Source organism: Mustela nigripes, chromosome X (assembly GCF_022355385.1).
Source record: "Mustela nigripes isolate SB6536 chromosome X, MUSNIG.SB6536, whole genome shotgun sequence".
In the NCBI taxonomy this organism is placed as follows: Eukaryota; Metazoa; Chordata; class Mammalia; order Carnivora; family Mustelidae; genus Mustela; species Mustela nigripes.
In genome coordinates this window covers 118339859-118360761 of record NC_081575.1, presented here as the reverse complement: position 1 = coordinate 118360761, position 20903 = coordinate 118339859, and the positions used below count along the sequence as shown (strand labels likewise).

At 41.1% G+C, this 20903-nt stretch overlaps 1 protein-coding gene across 1 annotated transcript in view; it reads right to left on the bottom strand.

Moving 5' to 3' along the window:
* Positions 1 to 5497: 5497 nt before the first annotated feature.
* The window catches only part of LOC132007388 (uncharacterized), a 49180-nt gene continuing 33774 nt past the window's right edge, over positions 5498 to 20903 (bottom strand). The window contains exon 2 of the mRNA XM_059385531.1: positions 5498 to 5914. The gene's annotated coding sequence lies outside the window, so the exon portion shown is untranslated. The remainder of the gene's footprint in view (positions 5915 to 20903) is intronic.

The following is a 20903-nucleotide window of genomic DNA, read 5'->3' as shown; positions in this document are numbered from 1 at the left end:
TTTTATGTATTTATTTAGTTATAAAAACTTAAATGTATATAAACTAATGATAAATATATGACATTTACTTTAGATCTTTCTTCATATAATTATATAATTAAAATCAAAACTAAAAATTATATTATATAAATCACATTACATATATATCACATATGTATATGTAAATATATATATTATGCATACAATATTATTATAAATCTATCTGTAAATCTTACTATAATATAATCATATAATTATTTAAAATATAAAAATTATGTTAATTTAAATTATATATAAATTTGCATACATATTTTATATTTATTACTATTTAGCATATGAATTATTCATATAAATTTATGTATTGTGCAAATTTACATGTCTGTATTAATTTAAATATATTGATTTTTATACTGTTATGATCCTTTATATAAAGATTAACATAACCTATGCTGGATTACTGTCATGCCTTTTCTGCTGGTTTTAAAAAAATAAAACATTTTTTCATGGGCTATAGGCACTAGGCTTCCCATACTGGGAAGTCTGTGCCACCTCCCAAGAGTGTTAGGAAAGTATGACACTGTGTTTCCAGGAGGTGAAATAAGTGGTTATTCTGCCGTTGAGGAGAGGAGACATCATAAACTCAGCAGCACAGCGTGCGAGGCCCTGTGGGAGCTCGGTAAATGTTTAATGATGATCCCTGATGTTATTTATCTCCATGCACTTTTATGTGGCTCACTTTGAGATGCATTATATTCCCAAATCCAAGGAAATTAACAGAATTTCTGTAAGAGTTCAGGTACACATATCACCAACAGGTAAGTGGGGGAAAACCCCAGGGAATTCTGTCCTTCTCTGCCCCAGGAAAGTGCAGATGGTGCAGCTTGGCTTTGCCTCGCCAGCAATCACCCGCCCCCTAGGAGCTCCTGACACTATGGGCTCAGGACTCTCTCTGCACCGTCTACACTCAGGAGCAAACCTGGGCGATTTTACTCTTGTATTTCTGTACTGATGTATGGAATCCAATAAAAAATGTGAAATGGTGTGAAAAAAGTCCTCAATGGATGATTACGTTCATTGCAAATGATTTATCACTGGCTAGAAACTGACTGATCTTCATCAGATGGGAACATAGTATTTGCAGGGCACTTTCTTACAGAGAAAGGTAAGGAAATGCAGGGGCAAGGGTGGGCTCTGAAATGAACATGAAGTCCTTCTACCACAAATATCTGTCCTTCATGTAGGTTTGGGAGAATAATTTCATATGATCAAAAAGAGAGAGAGAGAGAGAGAGAAAAGACCATGCCTTGGTTTTATGACAGAGTTGTTTTTTTTATTCTCCCAAATAGAAAATACTCAAATTTTTTAGGAGAGCTAGCACATTTGAAACAAGAAAGAAGAAGGCGGGACTGAAGTGGCAGATTCCTGATATCCCTAATTATAGATGGGAGGAAGAGTAGTTGTTCACTTACCTGAATAAAACCAGCAACAACAATAAAACCACAATGAGCCTACACTATTCCCGCCATTACCTACTCTTCATTTCAAATGAGAAAATGACAGAATTTTCCATTAAAGGTCATGGTTTTGCAGCATCATTCCTCATAGAGTACGATGCCCATTGGTGGAAGATTTTGGAACTGTGGTTACAACCTGACCTGTAATTTCTTTGTTCATCGTTAACTACAATGTTGTCAGCCCCGTGCTGACTTATCCTGGGACAGAAAAAGTTACTCTTGGTTTCCATGATGGTTTATTTCTCACTCATAAAATGTTCTAGAGGCAGTCTTGTCCAGATGACTTGGGCCACCTACCAATCTATGGCTTGGCCTTCTTCAGCACATGGCTTCTGGAGTTGCCATGCTTATCAAGACCAAATAAGCAGGCAAGGTCATAGGAGATCTTCATGGGTGGGTCCCATGTACAAGACTTCTACTCACATTCCAATGACTGGTCCTCAGTTATGTGATCACAGCCAACTGCAAGGGAGGCTGGGAAACGGAGTTCCCAGAAAGAAGACGACAGTGATCAGCTAGCTAGTTGTTGCTACACCCAAGGTTGACTGGCAAAATGCCTTCTAAGCAAGAGGAAATAACAAAAAACAACACACTAAGTGGATCTTCCACCATGCATTTGGAAAAAAAATATATTTAGCTCTCCTCTGTCCATGTCACTGGTAAATTACAGTTCTTTGTGGTGACCATTTGAGCAATCATGAGGTCTACTTTAGACTCATTTCTCAAATGAGCCAAACAGAGGAGAGATCATCAGAAATACGTAGAAAGCATAAATCAACATAGAGCTCACTTTGAAATTTTCAAAACAAAAATTCAAACTCTGCAAACAAATAATGCAACTGCATATTTCTATGAAGAAAGAAAAAAATCCTGAATCTGACTTCACAACAAACTCACAAGTTAACACAAAATGCACTGCAAATGAAAGAGCTAAAACTATTCAATTTCTAGAACAGAGAAGAAAAAAAATCTTTGGGAAACTGAATAAGGTGAGGATTTCTAAAGACAATGAAAGGCAAAATTATTTTCTAAAATTTTAAAATTGACAGTGTCGAGGTTAAATTTTTTTTGCTCTTTGAAAAACACAGGTAAGGGGCCCCAGGGTGGCTCAGTTAGTTCAACCTCTGACTCTTGGTTTCAGCTCAGGGTTGTGATATCGAGCCCTACATCGGGGGGGCTAGGAGCTGGGCATGGGGCATGCTTAAGATTCTCTCCCTCCCTCCCCTGCCGCTGCTCTCCCGAACTCATGCTTGCTCTCTCCCTCTCAGAAAACAAAACAAAATAAGAAGTGAAAGACACAGTTAAGAAAATGAAAAGGAAATTTTAGACTAAGAAGTTCTTTGTAAAACATATCTGACTTACATCCAGAATATAAATGTAACTCTTACACTCAATAATGGGAAGACAATCCCATTTTTAATGGGCAAAATATTGGAATAGGTATCTCAAAAGACAAGGTATAAAAACAAGCAATATGAATATGAAAAGATGCTCAAAATCATGACTCATCAGGACAATCCACATTAGAAGTTCTTACATACTTACTGGGATTGCTAAAGTTACAGACTGCCAATAACATGTACTAAGCAAATGCAGAGCAAGGGGACCTCTCCTACACTGCTGGCAGAATTGCAACGTGGCTCTTACAAAGTTAAATACACAGTTATCACATGACCCAGTAATTGTACTGCTAGTTATTTAAACGAAGTAAAAGACCTGAATGGGAATTATCATAGTGGTTTTATCCGCAATCTCTAAAACATCAAAACAAACCAAATTATTATTCAACAGGTAGATAAACAAATGGTGACACACATCTGTAAAACTGAATGCTTTTCAGGTATGAAAAGGAAAGGACCACTGACACGTGAAAAAATATGAGCATTATGCTAAGTGAAAAAGCCAGATGCAAAAGCCTCATACTATGTCCTTCCAACTACATGACATTTTAGAAAAGGCCAAACTGTGCACAGAAGGACTCCACAAGTGGTTTAATGCTCTGCTGTGGCTATCTTTAAGCTCTGGAAAAAAGGGCTCCACATTATCACTGTGCACTGCACCGCGCAAGTGATGTAACTGGTCCTGCTTGGCTTGGCCAATGCAGTGTTTTTTTAAAATACGAGCAAATATAGATAGTTCTCACACATAGGTATTTCCAACGGGCCTGAGCGTTCCCAATTTTTTTTTTTAAAGATTTTATTTATTTATTTGACAGAAATCACAAGTAGGCAGAGAGGCAGGCAGAGAGAGAGGAAGGGAAGCAGGCTCCCTGCTGAGCAGAGAGCCCGATGCGGGGCTCGATCCCAGGACCTTGGGATCATGACCTGAGCTGAAGGCAGAGGCTTTAACCCACTGAGCCACCCAGGTGCCCCTCCCAATTTTTTTACACCCAGAGCTACTTGAAACATTAACATCAATTACTGCCTGACCCCAGAAGACATTTGAGTTTTCCAAACTTGCAAAAGCATGTTGGCCAGCGGCTCTCAGAAACCACTAAAAACAAAAACAAAAAATAAAGACATACATGTAAGGAAGAATGGGTTAGCCAAATTTACACTCACTCCCCTTCACTCTCTATTTCAGTGGGTTGAACTTCAACCACATGTGCCAAGGCTTCCGGGAGATGTGAAAAGCTCAGCTTGTCATCCCCCAGGATAAGTCCAAGTGTTCCAAAGACCCACTGAAATTTTTGCTTTCTGTCTGGAGTTGCGTTGGCACTCACCCACAAAGGCCCCGGTGTGGTATGCTGAGAGAGAAAAATGTAGTCTCCTATGCGGGAGAATCTTCCGGCTGTTGGCTTCCGAAAATGTGTCTTGTGGTAAATGGCTTCTTCATACCCCCACTAAGTCTCTGGCTCCCTTTTCTGGACATTTTATATATAAGGTGACCACCAGTCCCAATACCTCTAGAATCCCTGCAGTCAGCACAGGTTCGTGAAATAAAAAGAAACCATGTTGTTAATTCCAAAGAACAATCAACACCTGGAAGAAACAAATCATTCTCAGTGCTGGGAAAAAATGCCTTCGCTATATTTGACAACAAAATGGAAGGGTTCATATTCAAATTGGCAGAGCTAACTTCCTGCTGAAAGCCACAGAGTGATCCCCAGAGTGACATACATTCCTGTCAGTGAGAAGCGCCACTGACAATGGTATAAATGAGTTTCCATTAGAGCCAATGATGGAAGCCATCAGGAAGTAGAACTGCACTGCCAATTGCTTAAACACAGCTCCAAAGGCAATTTTTAGTGCTTGAGGAGAGGAGTGCTTTTTCATCAGGTGAGCGTTTTTGAACTGATGCCAAGATTGATGCAGCAATTTCAGTGGTAAATTCTGATAGCATTTCCAAATTACCTGATGTTGTTAGCCATTCATTCTCTGCAGCCCTGCCCCTCCGCATCAGAAGGCACTTCACAAGCACAAACTCATTACTCCACCCCACACGACTGGGAGGTAGGTGGGTGGGAAGTTGTTATTTTCCTTGTTTCACAGATTTCTAAAGAATGTGAGGGTGCAACGGGTTGACATGTGTTTTATTTTTGAAATCACAGAGTTGCTATAGCGCCATCTCCACGGATGAGGGGAGAGGAGTTATAACTGAACATATTTCCATTCAAGGCTCATCTCCTCATTCTTCAGATTCACGGCAATTCAAGTCACACAGACAGCATTTTATAGTCCCCAGAAGACGGGTGAGCAGACCTGTCGGCCTCTGAAGACTGGCACCAGCAGACCTCGAAACCACGGCAAGGGCAAAAATTATACGTATTCTTTATGCCTTTAAGGAAAAATGTGTGTGAGAAATGGACAGAAATAAAGATTTCCCTATGTTCCAGTTGGTATAGAGCAAACCTGGAATAATCTAAGAAGGTTAGACAGCACTGCATTATACAGCAGAAGGCAGATGGTAAGGTCCAAGTCTATTATTAGAATGAGTGTGTATTCATATATGTGCACGCTCGTGTCCGTGTGCGTGTGAGTGCACATGCGCACGCGTCCTGGCAGCCATTTAAACTTACTCTGTTAGGGACTATCGAACTGATCCTTATTTCCCAAAACATCTTCTTCCAAATCATTAATTGGTATGATAAATGATTTTTCCTCAAAAGCATTCTTTTCACTAAATAAGTCATATCCTGTGTTCCAGTTACTCTGGTAGCATAAAAAACCATCCCAAATTTGTTCACCATCTGCAGTTTGAACAGGGGCTGGTGGAAACAGCTCATTTCTGCTCCTCCTGGTCTTCCCGGGGGGCGGGGGGAGGCGCAAAGGCTGAAGGCTGGCATCCTCTGAACGCTTACTCGTTTGTTTGCAGGGGCATGCTGACTACCGGCAGAGACCTCAGCTAGGACTCTTGGTTGCACAACTTAGCCATGACCTCTTCGTGTGGTGTGCGCTTCCTCACAATGTGGTGGCTGAGTTCTAAGAGTAACAGAAACAGAAATGGAACAGAGATGGCAGCCATGCTGGATGTTATGGGCTAGCCTAGAAAGTCACACGACAACATTTCTATCCCAGTCTATCTTTTTGAGGTGACTGGGTTCGGGGGAGAGGGAACAGATGCCACCTCCTGCTGAGGGACGAGAGTTCAGAAACAGAAACCTGGCTAGAATCCATGGTCTCCACCATGCTCACAGCGTGGTTATCTGAATGCAACATTCTATTGCATTTCCAAGATGCAAGTAGTTGGAGACAATTGTGGAGCCACCAAAAGAGAGAAACATCACCCAGAGCTCCCTCAGGACCCACACATCGTAAGACTAAAGCAGCCACACGTGGGGGAAAAAATGTTATTTTCTGTACAGCCACCCTCAGCATTAGTATAAGGCAGTGCAATCTCAAATTCACCAGAAAACTAAGCATGAACACAGATATTATCGTCTCACAGTACACATCCAATGTCTTTGTCCAAAGAAATTAAAATGAGACACTGCAGTTGATTTTACAAACCAGTATTTCCTTTCCTGCATGCTGGCACTAAAGCAGCGAAGAGTGATTTTTGATTTGTTATGTGCTAAATATTTTAATTACATTTTGAAGCAAGCAACATCCCAGAAAAGACAAATAGTCAAAGACAAAGGTAATTAATTCTTGAAGGTAACCATACTAATATATGCATTTTTCATAGTGGAAATTAATTATTCTCAAGACAACTGTCTTTTCCCTTGTAAATTAGGACATTTCTCCCCTAATTAGTTGAAATTGCCTGTAGGAGATTATCACCACCGAGCTATGGAATTTCCTTCAGCAGGTAATTCCAGTTATCAGAATGAGTTTAAAATAGAAAGCAGAGTCTTGGCTAGGTTTGTTTCTGCTCAGTGGGGTGTAGAATAAGAAATATAACTGTCTATGATTAGGTAGGGATTTGTACCCTGCAGTCATGTGTTCAGTGGAAGCATTCACTCGAATATCCTGGACAAGACAGCAATAGAAATATGCTTTTCTCATCATACTACCACTCGTTACCATGCCAAAACAGTTTAGGCTAAGATTGAAGGGTCTCTTTTCTTGTGTGCTGAGATCGCAGGAAAGAATGAGCCATGTGTTCATTTGGCATGTTGCTCAGATAACATTTAATCTAGAGCTATCTACCAGGTCTTCCCTCTGCTGCTGAAGGCAAAGCATCACTTATCCTCCTTAAAAACCCCAGTAAGAGCAAAAGTATGAGTGAGATAGCTTCAGTCCATTTGTAGAAACCAAGCAGCTCTTGGTCAGCATTTTCTCAGCACTAATCATCACCTGTGGTGGACTCTGAAGCCCAGTGAGTTGCTAGTCAATTCAGACTTGGTTGATACAAGAGAAGGAGAAGGAAAAAATAAGGAAATGAGGGAAGCCAAGCCAGTTCATTGGCATCATACAACATCTGAGGGCAGGAACCACAAAGCCTTATGAAAGCAGATAGTAAGCAAAAAGTATGTTAGGATGAGTGTACATTCATATATATGTGCATGCATGCTTGTGTAGTCATGTATGTGTGTGCATGCAATACTAAAATTGGGCTACACCCAGCCCAATTCTCAGTGCATTACATCATAATAATAAATAAATGTCCCAAGAATTAACAAATAGTGAATTAATGTGTGTCACTTTTGTCTGATTTTTTTAGCAACTGTTTTGGAGTTTAATTATCCACTCATTCACCAACTATATACTAGGTGATTACAGACAGTCTCCAACTTACGATGGCTTGACATACCGATTTTTCTACTTCACAACAGTGCAAAAGAGATCCACATTCTGTAGAAACCATACTTGGAATTTTGAATTTGGATCTTTCCCCAAGCAAGCAATATGTGACACAATCCTCTCTTATAATGCTGGGTGGTGGCAGTGAGTTACAGCTCCAGTCAACCATGAGATCACAAGGGTAAACAACCAATACACCCACATACACTCTGTCTCCACACAGTAATTCTGTTTTTCACTTTCTGGACAGTATTCAATAAATTACCTGAAACAGTCAACACTTTATTATAAAATAGGCTTTGTGTTAGAAAACTTTGCTCAACTATAGCATAATGTAAATCTTCTGAGCATGTTTAAGGTAGGCTAGGCTAAGCTATGATGTTCAGTAGGTGAGGCATATTACCATTTTCAACTTATAATATTTTCAGCTTACAATGTGTTTATCAGGACATAACCCCATTGCAAGTTGAGGAAGATTTGTATACAATGATGAAGAGAGTGGGCATCATCCCTGCCTCATGGAACATAGATTTCAGCAGAATTACGTAGCTTCTACTCAAAGTTATTTATAGAAACAGAGATCAAGTGTATGAATATTTATTTCAAACCAATTGGCTGTAACTTGTGTTCAAGTTGCTTGGCAGAATTTTCTCTCAAGTTGGTTTCAATGTAAAGACCTAGAGACTGCTGGAGTCAGTTCCAGTTTTAAAAATCTTTTATAGAATATCTATTTTTTTTAACAAGACATAATCTCTTACAAAGCAAAGAGCAGAATGCTGTAACACCTGCAGGCTGTCTTCCTACATCAATCCTGCTGCAGGATAATGGAAGAAAATGAAGCTTTCAGATCCAAGGCTTTCCTTGTTGGAGCTGTATGAAGTTAAATGAATGTGGATAAAACCAAAAGAAAAACTGTGTGCTGCATGATTCTGTTTATGTGGTTCAAGAACAGGTAACACTAACCAATGGTAATAGAAATCAGAACAATAGTTACCTGATGTTAGGGACATGACTGAGAAAAGGGCATGGAGGAATGTTCCAGGGTGCTGGAAATATTCCATAACATCATCTCAGGGGTGTTTACACAGATATAGACATAGGAAAAGCCACCTGGATAGTATACTTACAATCTGCATGTAAGTTACATCGTAGTGGAAAAAATAAAGCATATGGAATGAAGACAGACTCCTGACATCTCCAGGATATGCTACTGTTCCATGATAAAGCAAAGTGCAAAGTTATACGTATAGTATGTTATCTTTCATGTCTGAGACAAGGGGATTAAGAATATATTCACATATTTGTTCTTGGATGCAAAAGAACCATAGGTTAGATAAACAGAAATTAATGTGACTGGCTACCCACAGGGGGTTGGGGGGCATGGAAAAGGATGGGTGAGAGGAAATGGGGTAGAATGGATAGGGGGAAGCAACACCTCTCTGTATAGATCTTCTTATATAGTTTTGACTTTTAGAACTAGTTTAATGTTTCACATACTCAAAAAATTAATAAATAACTAAAATCAATCATGATAGTGGTGGTATTGGGGAAAGGAATCCAAAGTGGATGAAGCAGTACCAAATGAGCTTAACTGTATCACAAATAACGTAGCACACTGAAAAACGGAAAGAACTGACTTCAGTAAACTTGGAAAACAGTAGTGTGACTAAATGCTAGAAGACTGAAAAGACAAAAAGAAAGGTGCAGTTCAGTGCGACTAAATACCTGGTCTGACTCAGTTCAAGCCCAAGGCAGCCCCAGACTGGCCCAGTAACATCAGGGACCAAACCATACACATAAGACACAAAGAGAGCCATTACAGATGACTAGACTGAAGGCAAATGCTACTCAGCCACAGCAGTAGAGTGCATGCAACACATATAGAAGATACCTCTGAAGTGACAGGTTCTGCTAAACAGGGGACATTGCACTGCAGGGCACTATAGGACCTCTTCTTTAAAAGGCCACTACTATCAAGAACAGGACAGAGAGCTGACATTCCTAACAGAAAAACAGACACAGAGAGTTAGATAAAACAAGGAGACAAAGGAATATGTCCCAACTGAAAGAAGAGGCCAAAATCACACAAAGAGAGCTAAACAAAAGGGCGATAAGTAATATGTCTAATAGAGAATTTAAAGTAATGGTCCTAAAGATACTCACCGGACTTGAGAAAAGAGTGGAGGACACCAGTAAGATCTTCAACTAAGAGGCAGAAAACATAAAAGAGAACCAATCAGAGATGAAGAACTCAACTGAAATTTAAAATACACTAGATGGAATAAAGAGTAAACTGGAGGAAGCAGAACAGATCGGCAACCTGGAGTACAGAATAATAGAAAGCAATTGAGCAGAACAGGAAAAGGAAAAAATAATAATAAAAAAATGGAACTAGACTTAAAGAACTCAATGACACCATCAAGTGTAATGACATTCACATGATAAGGACCCCAGAAGGAGAAGAGAGGAGAAGGAGGCAGAAATTTTATTTGAAGAAGTAATAGCTGAAAAGATCCTGAATCTGGGGAAGAAAACAGAAATTCAGATATAAGAGGCACAAAGAGCCCCCAACAAAATCAACCCAAGGAGTTACACAGCAAGACACACAGTAATTAATGGGGAAAAGTAGTGATAGAGAACTTTTAAAACAGCATGAGGGGCACCTGTGTGGCTCAGTCAGTTAAGTGTCCAACTCTTGCTTTTGAATCAGGATCACAACCTTAGGCTTGTGAAATTGAGCCCCGAGTTGGACACTGCACTCAGCAAAAGCTGTGCTAAGAGGGAAGGTTACAGCAACACAGGTCTACCTCAAGATTTCGAGATGTACTATAAGGCTAGAGTCAATAATATAGTAAGGTACTAGCACAAAAACAGACACACAAATCAATGGAACAGAATAGGAAATCCAGAAATAAACCCATGATTATATGCTCAATCAGTCTCCAATAAAGGAGGCAAAAATATGCAATGGGAAAAAGATAATCTGTTCAACAAATGGTTTTCGGAAAACCACATGCAAAAGCTACATGCAAAAGAATGAAACTGGGGCGCCTGGGTGGCTCAGTGGGTTAAGCTTCTGCCTTTAGCTCAGGTCATGGTCCCAGGGTCCTGGGATCGATTCCCGCATTGGGCTCTCTGCTTGGTGGGGAGCCTGCTCCCCCCTCTCTTCTCTGTCTGTCTCTCTCCCTACTTGTGATCTCTCTGTCAAATACATAAATAAAATCTTAAAAAAAAAAAAAAAGAATGAAACTGGATCTCTCTCTCACATCATACACAAATATAAACTCAAAATATTCTTAAAGCCCTAACTGTGAGACCTGGAACCATTAAATCCTGGAAGAGAGCACAGGAAGTAATTTTTCTGTCATAGGCGTAGCAACAATTTTCTGGATATGTCTCCTGTGGCAAGGGCAAGAGAAGCAAAAATAAACTATTGGGACTACATCAAGATAAACAGCTTCTGCGCAAAGAAACAAGTAGCAAAACTGAAAGAAAACCTAGTCAGATGGGACAAGATATTTGCAAATGACATAACCAATAAAGGGCTAATATCCAAAATATATAAGGAACTGACACAACTCAACACCAAAAAACCCCACAAATAATCCAATTAAAAATGGGCAAGAAACATGAATATTTTTCCCAAGAAGACATACAGATGACTAAGGGACACATTAAAAGATGCTTAACATCACTCATCATTAGAGAGATGCACTTCAAAACCACAATGAGATACCACCTTATACCTGTCAGAATAGCTAAAATAAAAAATAAGAGAAACAACAAGTATTGGTGAGGATACGGAGAAGGGGAACACCCATGCGCTGCTGGTGGGAATGCAAACTGGTACAGCCACTCTGGTAAACACTAAGGAATTTCCTCAAAAACTTAAAAATAGAATTATCATACAATCCAGCAATTGCACTACTAAGTACTGATCCAAAGAAAACAAAACAAAACAAAACAAAAAACCCTATGTTTCCTGCAGCATTATTTACAATAGCCAAGTTACAGAAACAGCCCAAGTGTTCATCAAAAGATGAATGGGTCAAGAAGATGTGGCGTGTGTGTGTGTGTGTGTGTGTACAATTGAATATTACTCAGCCACAAAAATGAATGAAATCTTGTTATATGTAATAATATATGAACCTAGGAAACATAATGCTAAGTAAAACAAGTCAGAGAAACAAATACCATGATTTTACTTATATGTGGAATTTAAGAAATAATGACAACAAAAAAAAAAAAAAAAAAAAAAAAAAAAAAGAGAGAGAGAGAGAGAGAGTGAGTGAGAGAGAAACCAAAAAACCAGCCTCTTAACTACAGAGAACAAAACCAGAGGGGAGGTGGGTAGGAAGGTGTAGAGTATATTTATTTCAATGAGCACTGAGGAATGTACAGAATTCCTGGATCACTACAGTATACACGTGGAACTAACATAACACTGTATGTTAACTATACTGGAATTTCATTTTTAAGTTGTGGAGGCATGTCACACAGACACAGGAGCCTAGTTAAAAGATTTCCCAATGACCAAATGTGGGACAATTTCTGCAACAGCAACAGCCAAAAATACGGACAGTAATAAGTTAAAACTCACAGAATGAAATTATTATTTTTTTAAAGATTTTATTTATTTATTTGTCAGAGAGAGAGGGAGAGAGAGCAAGCACAGGCAGACAGAATGGCAGGCAGAGACAGAGGGAGAAGCAGGCTCCCTGCCAAACAAGGAGCTCGATGCGGGACTCGATCCCAAGACGCCGGGATCATGACCTGAGCCGAAGGCAGCTGCTTAACCAACTGAGCCACCCAGGCGTCCCTCACAGAATGAAATTATTAACCATGAATGCATTACTAATAGACCAAAGGGAGGAAAAACTATAGCTCTTCCTTATCAGAGTCCCAATTTAATAAATGAAGAAGGAATGAGGGAAATAGAAAATCACTATTTGCTTATACCATAGTAATACCTGTTCCAGAAGGAATAATCGATGAATGCTAAAATTAGTGGATTTTTTTAAATATAAGAAATAAGATATCTCAGAGTGTGTGGGCAGCTCAGTTAGTTAAGCCTCTGCCTTCAGCTCAGGTAATGATCTCAGGGTCCTGGGAACAAGCCCCACGCCGGGCTCTACTCAGCGGGGAGTCTACTTCTCCCTCTCCCTCTGCTTCTCCCCCAGCTCTTGCTCGCTCTCTCTCTAATAAATAAAATATTTTTTTGAAGATTTTATTTATTTATTTGACAGAGATCGCTTCTTGGCCTTTTAGCTAAGATCAAGTGTATTTATTTGACAGAGAGAGAGCACAAGCATGGGAAGTGTTTCAGGCAAAGGGATCCAGTCATGTCCCACAAAAGGACATAAGTGGGAAAATTACTGAAATCTGAATAAACCCTGCGGGCTAGTTAACAGTAGTACACCATATGTAAACTCCTCTGTTTTCATTATGGTGCTATGGCTATGTAAGATACCAACATTTCATAAAGCTAGGTGAAGGGATACGGGAACATTTTATACTAGTACTGAAACACTACTACAACTCCCAAATTATATGAAAATGAGAAGATAAAAAAATAATTTTTCTCTAATGTACATGGTTAACAGTCTCTGGAGAGGCAAGTGCAATATTGGAAAGGACGGCACTTGCAGTCAGATCCTGGATCTGGTATTTATCTAGCCATGTGACTTCAAGGTAGTCGCGTACAGCGACTAACCCTGATTTAGACCTCCAGCTGTTGGGTATTCACCAGGATCTCCATTTTACAGATGGTTCAGCTGAGGCAGTGTATATACAGTGTTCACCACCCAACACATGGTATTATTACTACAAAGGATTGAGGAATGCGGTTATACAAGCGAACTCATAATTTACATTATTTTTGCAATAATTTCAATTATTTTATTAAGAACTTCCACACCCTCTGAGAATCCAGGGAAGAGCCAGGGATGCAGTGAGTGGAGAAGAAAAGGAAGATGACATACAGGGGAAGGTAGAAGGTCTTAAGAGAAAGAAGTAGGAGCTTAAAGAAGGATTTTCTCTTCACTGCAATAAAAGTTAATTTTCATTATCATAAACAATAAGCCACTGAACAAAAAATAATGTAAGAACTACGTTCCTTTTTTTTTCCTTTTCAAACTGGGATTTTTCAAAAAAAATATATCTTCACACAATGCAGTTAACAGAGTAATGGTTAATGTAAAAATTGGATTCTGCATGACATTTAATTACTGTTTCATCATTTCTAATCAATCACAGTAACTGATAATGATAAGGACAAATCAATGTCCCTGTAGAGGTCACCCAAAATGTAACCTCTTACCTGGTACTATTTGTAGAAACAAGAGTCATCCTGACCAGGGTAGAACTTAACTATCTGGAAGCAATTTTAGATCAACAGGTGACAGATGGCTAGGTAGGTGACAGATGGATGGATGCATGGATGGACAGACAGACAGATAGATCACCATTGCATGTATGTGTGCGTATTACTGTAAGAGTCATATAAAATTCTTGGGTAGAGTCATACCCAACTAATAAAAGTCTGACCTATCACCCTGATCAAAATTACTATATCAGAAACATTCATGCATTCATTCATGTAGTTACAAAGCATATCTTCATGTAAACACTCAGTGTGCACAGGTCTAAGAACAAGGAGCAAAACTAATTCCTGTTCCATCAAGGTTCCATTCTAGTGGAGAAGACCGAGAAAGAGATAAAAATACACATTAGAGCAAGTTGAAATGAGCACTATGAAAGAAAAGGAAGCACAGTAAAGGGAGAGAGCCTGCAGAGAGAAGCTACCTGAGCTACAGTGGTCAGGAAAGTCCTCTTGGGAGAATAAAGGGCTGTGTGACTATCTGGGGTTAAGCGTTCCAAGTCAAGGGCACTGCAAGGGCAAAGGCTGGAGGAGTAGACTAAGCGTAGTGAGCCTGACCAACAAAGAGAAAGGCATGTTGCTTGCTCGCGTCGAGAGAAGAGTAGATGAGATAGTCAGTGGTCCCACCACTCTTCTAGCAAGCCAAGGGACGCCATATACATCACCAGGGGATGTGCACATGCATATCGTCACTGAAAGACTCAGATTAAATTCCTGGGTAGGCTTGCTCAGGAGAACCTGAACAAACCCATAGGTAGCCAGACTCCTCTGTTTTCTCTCTGGAGTCCACAGTTTCCTGAACCCCAAGGTAGCCCAGAAACAGGGGTGCACAGGGCTTAAGGAAGGAGAAGCTCTTGGTTTACTGAGACTCTCCAAGTGTAGCTTTTTTTTTTTTTTTTTTTTTTTTTTTTTTGCTTGCTCTGTATTTCTGGCTTTTTACATTTGACTTTCTTATGGTATTTTCAGACAACACAGCTCTGTTTGTGGAAAAGGTTCAGGGCCAGATAGAATGGAAAAATGTAGCTTGCTCTGTTTATTTATAGGCCCAGCTCTTTTAAGGCACTGATGCTCACAGATCTCCATCCATACCTGCAAGTGGCAAAGGGAAATGAGGTTGGAGCCAGGCCTACCTCCTGAAGCGTCCAAAATGTATTTAAAGCTATTTTGGAGCCAAGGACATTTTCCTGAATTCGTTCCAAGCTAGAATGAAGATGCTGGCACATGATATTTTTGCAAAATATGCAGGTTCAGAAACGGACAGACTTAACACGGATGTCACTTATGAAGAGCCACTTGGTGAATCTTTGTTGCACAAAGCCGCCACCTACAAGCCAAAAACAATAGCGTAAAGAGTAATAATGAAACAAAGCTGGCGTGGAAGCTCTCTTGAAGAAGGCCAATTTTTAGTTCGATAGCAGTGACTCTTGGAACTCAAAAGGAAAAATAAATTCCTACCCACACAATCTGCATTGTTCCTCGCCTCCTCATGCTAATTTTATCTCACACTTCAAATACATAGTCATTTTTTTCCCTATCACAAGTGCAAGGTGTTCATTCTAAAAATAAGTTGTCTGCATTTGATTCCACAGTTTCTTCTTAATGATTGTTATTTTTTAAGACTATTGGTTTACCTGAAGCTATCGTAAAGAATTAGAAATATTCAATTCCAAAATTCTCTTGAGATGTGTGTGTTGTGTATGTACACACATTTGCTGTCCACTAGCTCTGTTCAAATATGTGATCAAATATTTCTAGGAAGAAAAAATAATAATCAGACTTATCTGCTGCATGCAGATCTAGAGCTAGAAAGTCCTTTTATTACCCCCTATCAAGGGCCATGCATAACTAAGAACCTCATCAGACCCAAATGCCACTCAATCAGCCAGTCTTTTTCTAAAAACTGGGCTGTACAATAAACTCTCCTGATTATTCACTGCACAACACAAAAAAAAAAAAAAAAAAAAAAATTCAGGGGGGCCCCCGGGGGGGTCAGGGGGGTAAAGGCCTCTGCCTTCAGCGGGGGTGGTGAGCCCGGGGTCCTAGGTCCGGCCCCCGCACCAGGCTCCCTCCCCAGCAGGGAGCCCCCCCCCCCCCCCCCCCCCCCGCCTGCCTCTCTGCCTACTTGTGATCTCTGTCTCAAATAAATAAATAAAATCTTCAAAAAAAAAAAAAAAAAACATTCAGGCATATAAGTATCTTTGGAATGTTTTGGTTCCACTGGGTGACAAGTTACGTGGAAGCAGCAGCAGAGTCAGACGTAGAAAATACCGGAGGGAAAAGAAGGGAAGGAGAGAGAGGAAAGAACAGGGGTTAAGCCCCAGCTCGCACCAGAAGCCCCTGCAGGGTGTGTTACCACACGGAGTACTGGGCCCACAGCCACAGTTCAGATTCCGGGGCTGAAACCGGAGACTGTGTTTCTAACAAGCTCCCAAAGGATACTGGTGCTGACCTGCTGACCCAGCTCTGACTTGTAATGAGAAAGACGAGAGGGATGAAAACAGGAGGGAGGAAAGAAGGAAGGGGAACTGAGGAGGGCAATGCAGGGTGACGCAGGGGACAGCGTGGGAATCTGTCACCACCCTGGTGCGCTGAGAGGGCCAGAGCAGATACAACAATGCACTCGAGCAGACCTCGTGATTTGGGGATCCTGCCCCTTCAGCATCCTGGGCTCGGCAAGTCACTCAGCCCTGGCCAGTGAGAAGGCCATGGGACATACGAGGCTTCTAGGAAAGCTGCCCACTAAGCCCTCTGTCCCTTTCTCCTTCTTCCTGCCCAAAGACCTGAGCCAGGAGGTATTGCTGCCGTTCTGTCGACAAAGGCATCCTCCAGTGCCAGGTGGTACAAAAGATGGCCCTGATGGCATCATGGAGCCACAGTCCCAGCAGGCCATCAGCATGTCCTCTCTCCAGCATCACGGTGCGCAAGAACCACCCCTCTACTCAAACATCTCACCAGTGGGTTTCCCACACCCTTCAGCGAGAGGATGCCAGCTAATACAAAACTGGCCAGCTGCTTAGTAGGTGCCTGCCACTGTGTGCCTACTTTACAAGGATTCTCTCAAATCATAATGATTTAGTTTGCACAAAACCTGGGAGTTCTCTGTGATGGTCCATCTAGAAATGTGCTAAGCTACTACCTGATTCCAGACAAAGCAGCACAGGACCCCAAGGTACAGGACCCACAGGCAATTACTGTAGCACAGTGGCCTGTACGAGAAGTAAGAACAGCTTGTGGTGGAAGACCCAAAGCAGCCTCTAAACAAAACCAGGTGGAAGGACCAGGAACGTTTTCTGGAGACAGAGGCCTCTGAGCTCAATATTAAAGGATGAATAAGAACTGAACATATCCTGGGGGCCCTGGGTTAAAGTCTCTGCCTTCGGCTCAGGTCACGATCCCAGGGTCCCAGGATCGAGCCCCACATCGGGCTCTCTGCTTGGTGGGGATCCTGCTTCCCCCCACCCCCACCCCTCTGCCTGCCTCTCTGCCTATTTGTGATCTCTGTCTGTCAAATAAATGAATAAAATCTTAAATAGATAAATAAATAAATAAAAGAACTGAACATATCCTGAATGCTTTTAATGATTGCTCTTTGAATGTGATGGCAACCCCAAGTGAAGAGGAGAGAGGGGAGAACGTTCGCTGGACGATGGCAACAACAGAACGAGACGCGCAGCAACTACATGAACCACCAACAGAACGAGACGTGGCCAAGTAAGTGCACACATAAGCAGATGATGGGTAGATGGTGCTAAGGAACAATGTGTCTTGTCGGCAATGGCAAGTCAACCACAGTGAGCAAATCCCTGCCTCCCAAACTCGTGACCACACTGGGCTACAATGAGACAGTCCTCGTGGGAAAAGTGACCCTGAGGCCACCCTTCTGCCAGTAAGAAGCTGTTAATTTGACCCTCCTGCCATGACTTCTGAGAGCAGGAAGAGATTCCCACAGGCAGGAAACCCCTGCAAACAAGCTAGGGGGTTAGTTGATATGTTCACTTCAAAAGTCCTTGGGTTGAAACTGTCCTAAAAGAGTGGTGATCACCGACAAGGAAGGCTGGAGGAGAGAGATGCAAAGCTCCCTGGTCAACGCAGAAAGGAGTTCAGTCAGTCCCATCTAGGGCACCAAGAACATCTGTTGCAGGGTTTCCCTGCCTATAGTTCCCCCAGTTCTTGGTCACGCCGCTATGAAGAATGACGAGGTAGACCAGACGGAGTGGTGAGCAGGCAAGCAAAGTCTACTGGGTTACAGTATAAAGCTCCAGGAGAGGTAGGGGGTTCCAAGAGGGCCGCCCTTGGAGTTTCTAAGTTTAGGGGGTCTTATGAGCTCTGTTGCAGAACTATCTTAAGCAATCAGGGTGTGCTGAGTCGTGCCAATCGGGGCTTTGGTCACCTGTCTACCTATTAGACTAATGTCCATGTGCTGATGGTCTCTTTTCGGCTGACACTTGGGAGCTTATGTCTTAACTGCCCCTTGCCCATGATAACTGACAAATGCTTTGGGGTTAGTTGCCTTATTTTAGGATGGCTTCACAGAAGTCATTTCTGCAAAAGCGGTAAAGCAGAATGTTTTAGTACGGTCCTGTCTAAACTACAAAACAGGTGGTCAGGGCTGTTTGATCTTGGCTGTCCTGACGTACTTCTTATTTTCTTGTTGGAGACCCCGGTCCTGACTGCCTAACTGTCCAACTAACTCCTAACACAGGGCCATTTCGGGGTGAAATGGTGCCCACGTCATTGCTCATCTGAGACGTGGCTGATTCATCAGGCTTTTAAGTCACTTTAAAGTAAAAATCTTCACTAGCCCATTGATTATTAAACAACATATATCCACAGATTATTTCATTATGATGGATTCTTTTATAACCTTTTTTTTTTTTTTTTTTAGATTTTATTTATTTGTCAAGGAAAGAGAACACAAGCAGGGTGAGCGGCAGGGAAAGGGTGAAGCAGGCTCTCCGCTGGGCAAGGAGCCCCACGCAGGACTCGATCCTAGGATCATGACCTGAGCGGAGGGCAGACATTTAATGGAATGAGCCACCGAGGCTCACCGAAACCATTTTAATGTGGATGGCTACAAATAGAATGAGCCTTCGGATGGAAAGTCGAAGAATGTATCCTACAAGAGACAAAGCAACTTCCAGCCCTAATTGGGCCCCAGGGCTCACAGTGCCATAAATCTTTAGCTCTGCGCCTGCTGCTTTTATGCTGTTACTATTTTGTTAACTACATTTTTCAAATTAATTGCTTTTCTTAAACACAAGTGAAATGGATGCATGCCAATGAAAGAGTAACAGTTGAGGAAAAGGTTGAAGATTTTGAATGTCTTCTATGCAAAAAATAGGAGTGAATTTGTGCATCAGCTGGGAGACAGTAACTCTTATTTGTAAATAATACCAAAATATTTCTTTCTAACATAAAGTTGAGAAAACCGTGCAAATCTCTGTCCTGTGATAGGTGGTTGTTGTTGTTGTTGTTGTTGTTAAGATTTTATTTATTTATTTATTTATTTGGGGGAAAGAGAGAGCAAAAGCAGGGAGAGCAGCAGGGGGAGAGGAAGAAGCAGGCTCCCTACTAAACAGGGAGCCCAACTCAGGGCTTGATCCCAAGACCCAGGGATCACAGCCTGAGCCAAAAGCAGACATTTAACTGACTGAACCACCCAGGTGTCCAGTCCTGACCCACAACAGAGACTTAGCTATAGACTTTAGTAACTGTCTGAGCATCATGTTTTGGTCTTGAACCTTAAAAATAAAAGAAACAATTTAGAGACTTATGTTGCATTTGACCCCCAAAATTATGTTACTAGGTTGCATCAAATTGCGGGTAAAATATATCCCCTTCCTGTACACTAGCACACAGTAAAACAAACAAAGGACTTTGAAAACTGTTACAAAGTTTTTCTAGATAAACTAGAATTCCTTATCTGGCACTGTATTCAAATCAGGTGACAAAACTTTGTTCCTGCCCTGAGGACCTGATCTCCAATATTTATTACTGGCTATCTGTTGCCCTGAGGAGTGGGGGCAGCTTGGGTTATTTATTTGCCTGTCTATCTGAGGACCCACAGACAAGTTCTAAGAACAACGAGATCCTGGAAAATAAGGAAGTAGGCTTTAATATTTCATATTTAAATTTTAAAATTCTAAATAATTTAACGTAATTATTTTCTACCATTGACATCATTCACAATACGCTGGGAACCAAGATAAATGCTTTACACATATTATGATTTTCAATCCTTAGAAACCTGGTAAAGTCAGCACTGTTGCCCCTGTCTTTAAAGATGAACAAACTCAAAAGACACCGAGAGGTTCATTCCTTGCCCAAGATCACAGAGTCAATAATGGAAAAATGAGAATGCAAACTCAGCTGTGTTTGATTCTAAAGTTCTGGCTCTTAACTGACATTTTATAGTTTCTGAACATTTTCACCTTGGGTCCGCAAACTCCTGCCCAGGGGCCAAAGACAGTGCACACAACATAAGGGGAGGTGTTGGGAGGGGGAGAGGGATTGCTCTGATTTTTCTTACAGAGCCTTATCAGCCACAGCGAGTTAACTAAAGGCTCAATTACCTGTGTAAGGAGCAGAAAGATCTATTATATGCAGAAAATCTTCATCCTAATGAAATCATTAGCTTCAAGAGGAAAAGGAGTTGTAATTTAAACTTCGAGAGCCAGGAGTATCTGATGGCTTATGGCATTACATAAGCCTATTCTAATCTATTCTGCTTCTGAGAGGAAAAAAAAATTCTGTTATCCTGTTTTAAGTGTCAGATGAAAACTGTGTCACCCAACACAGCCTGACTTACATTCTAGAAATTAATACGGGGGGGGGGGGGGGGGGGTG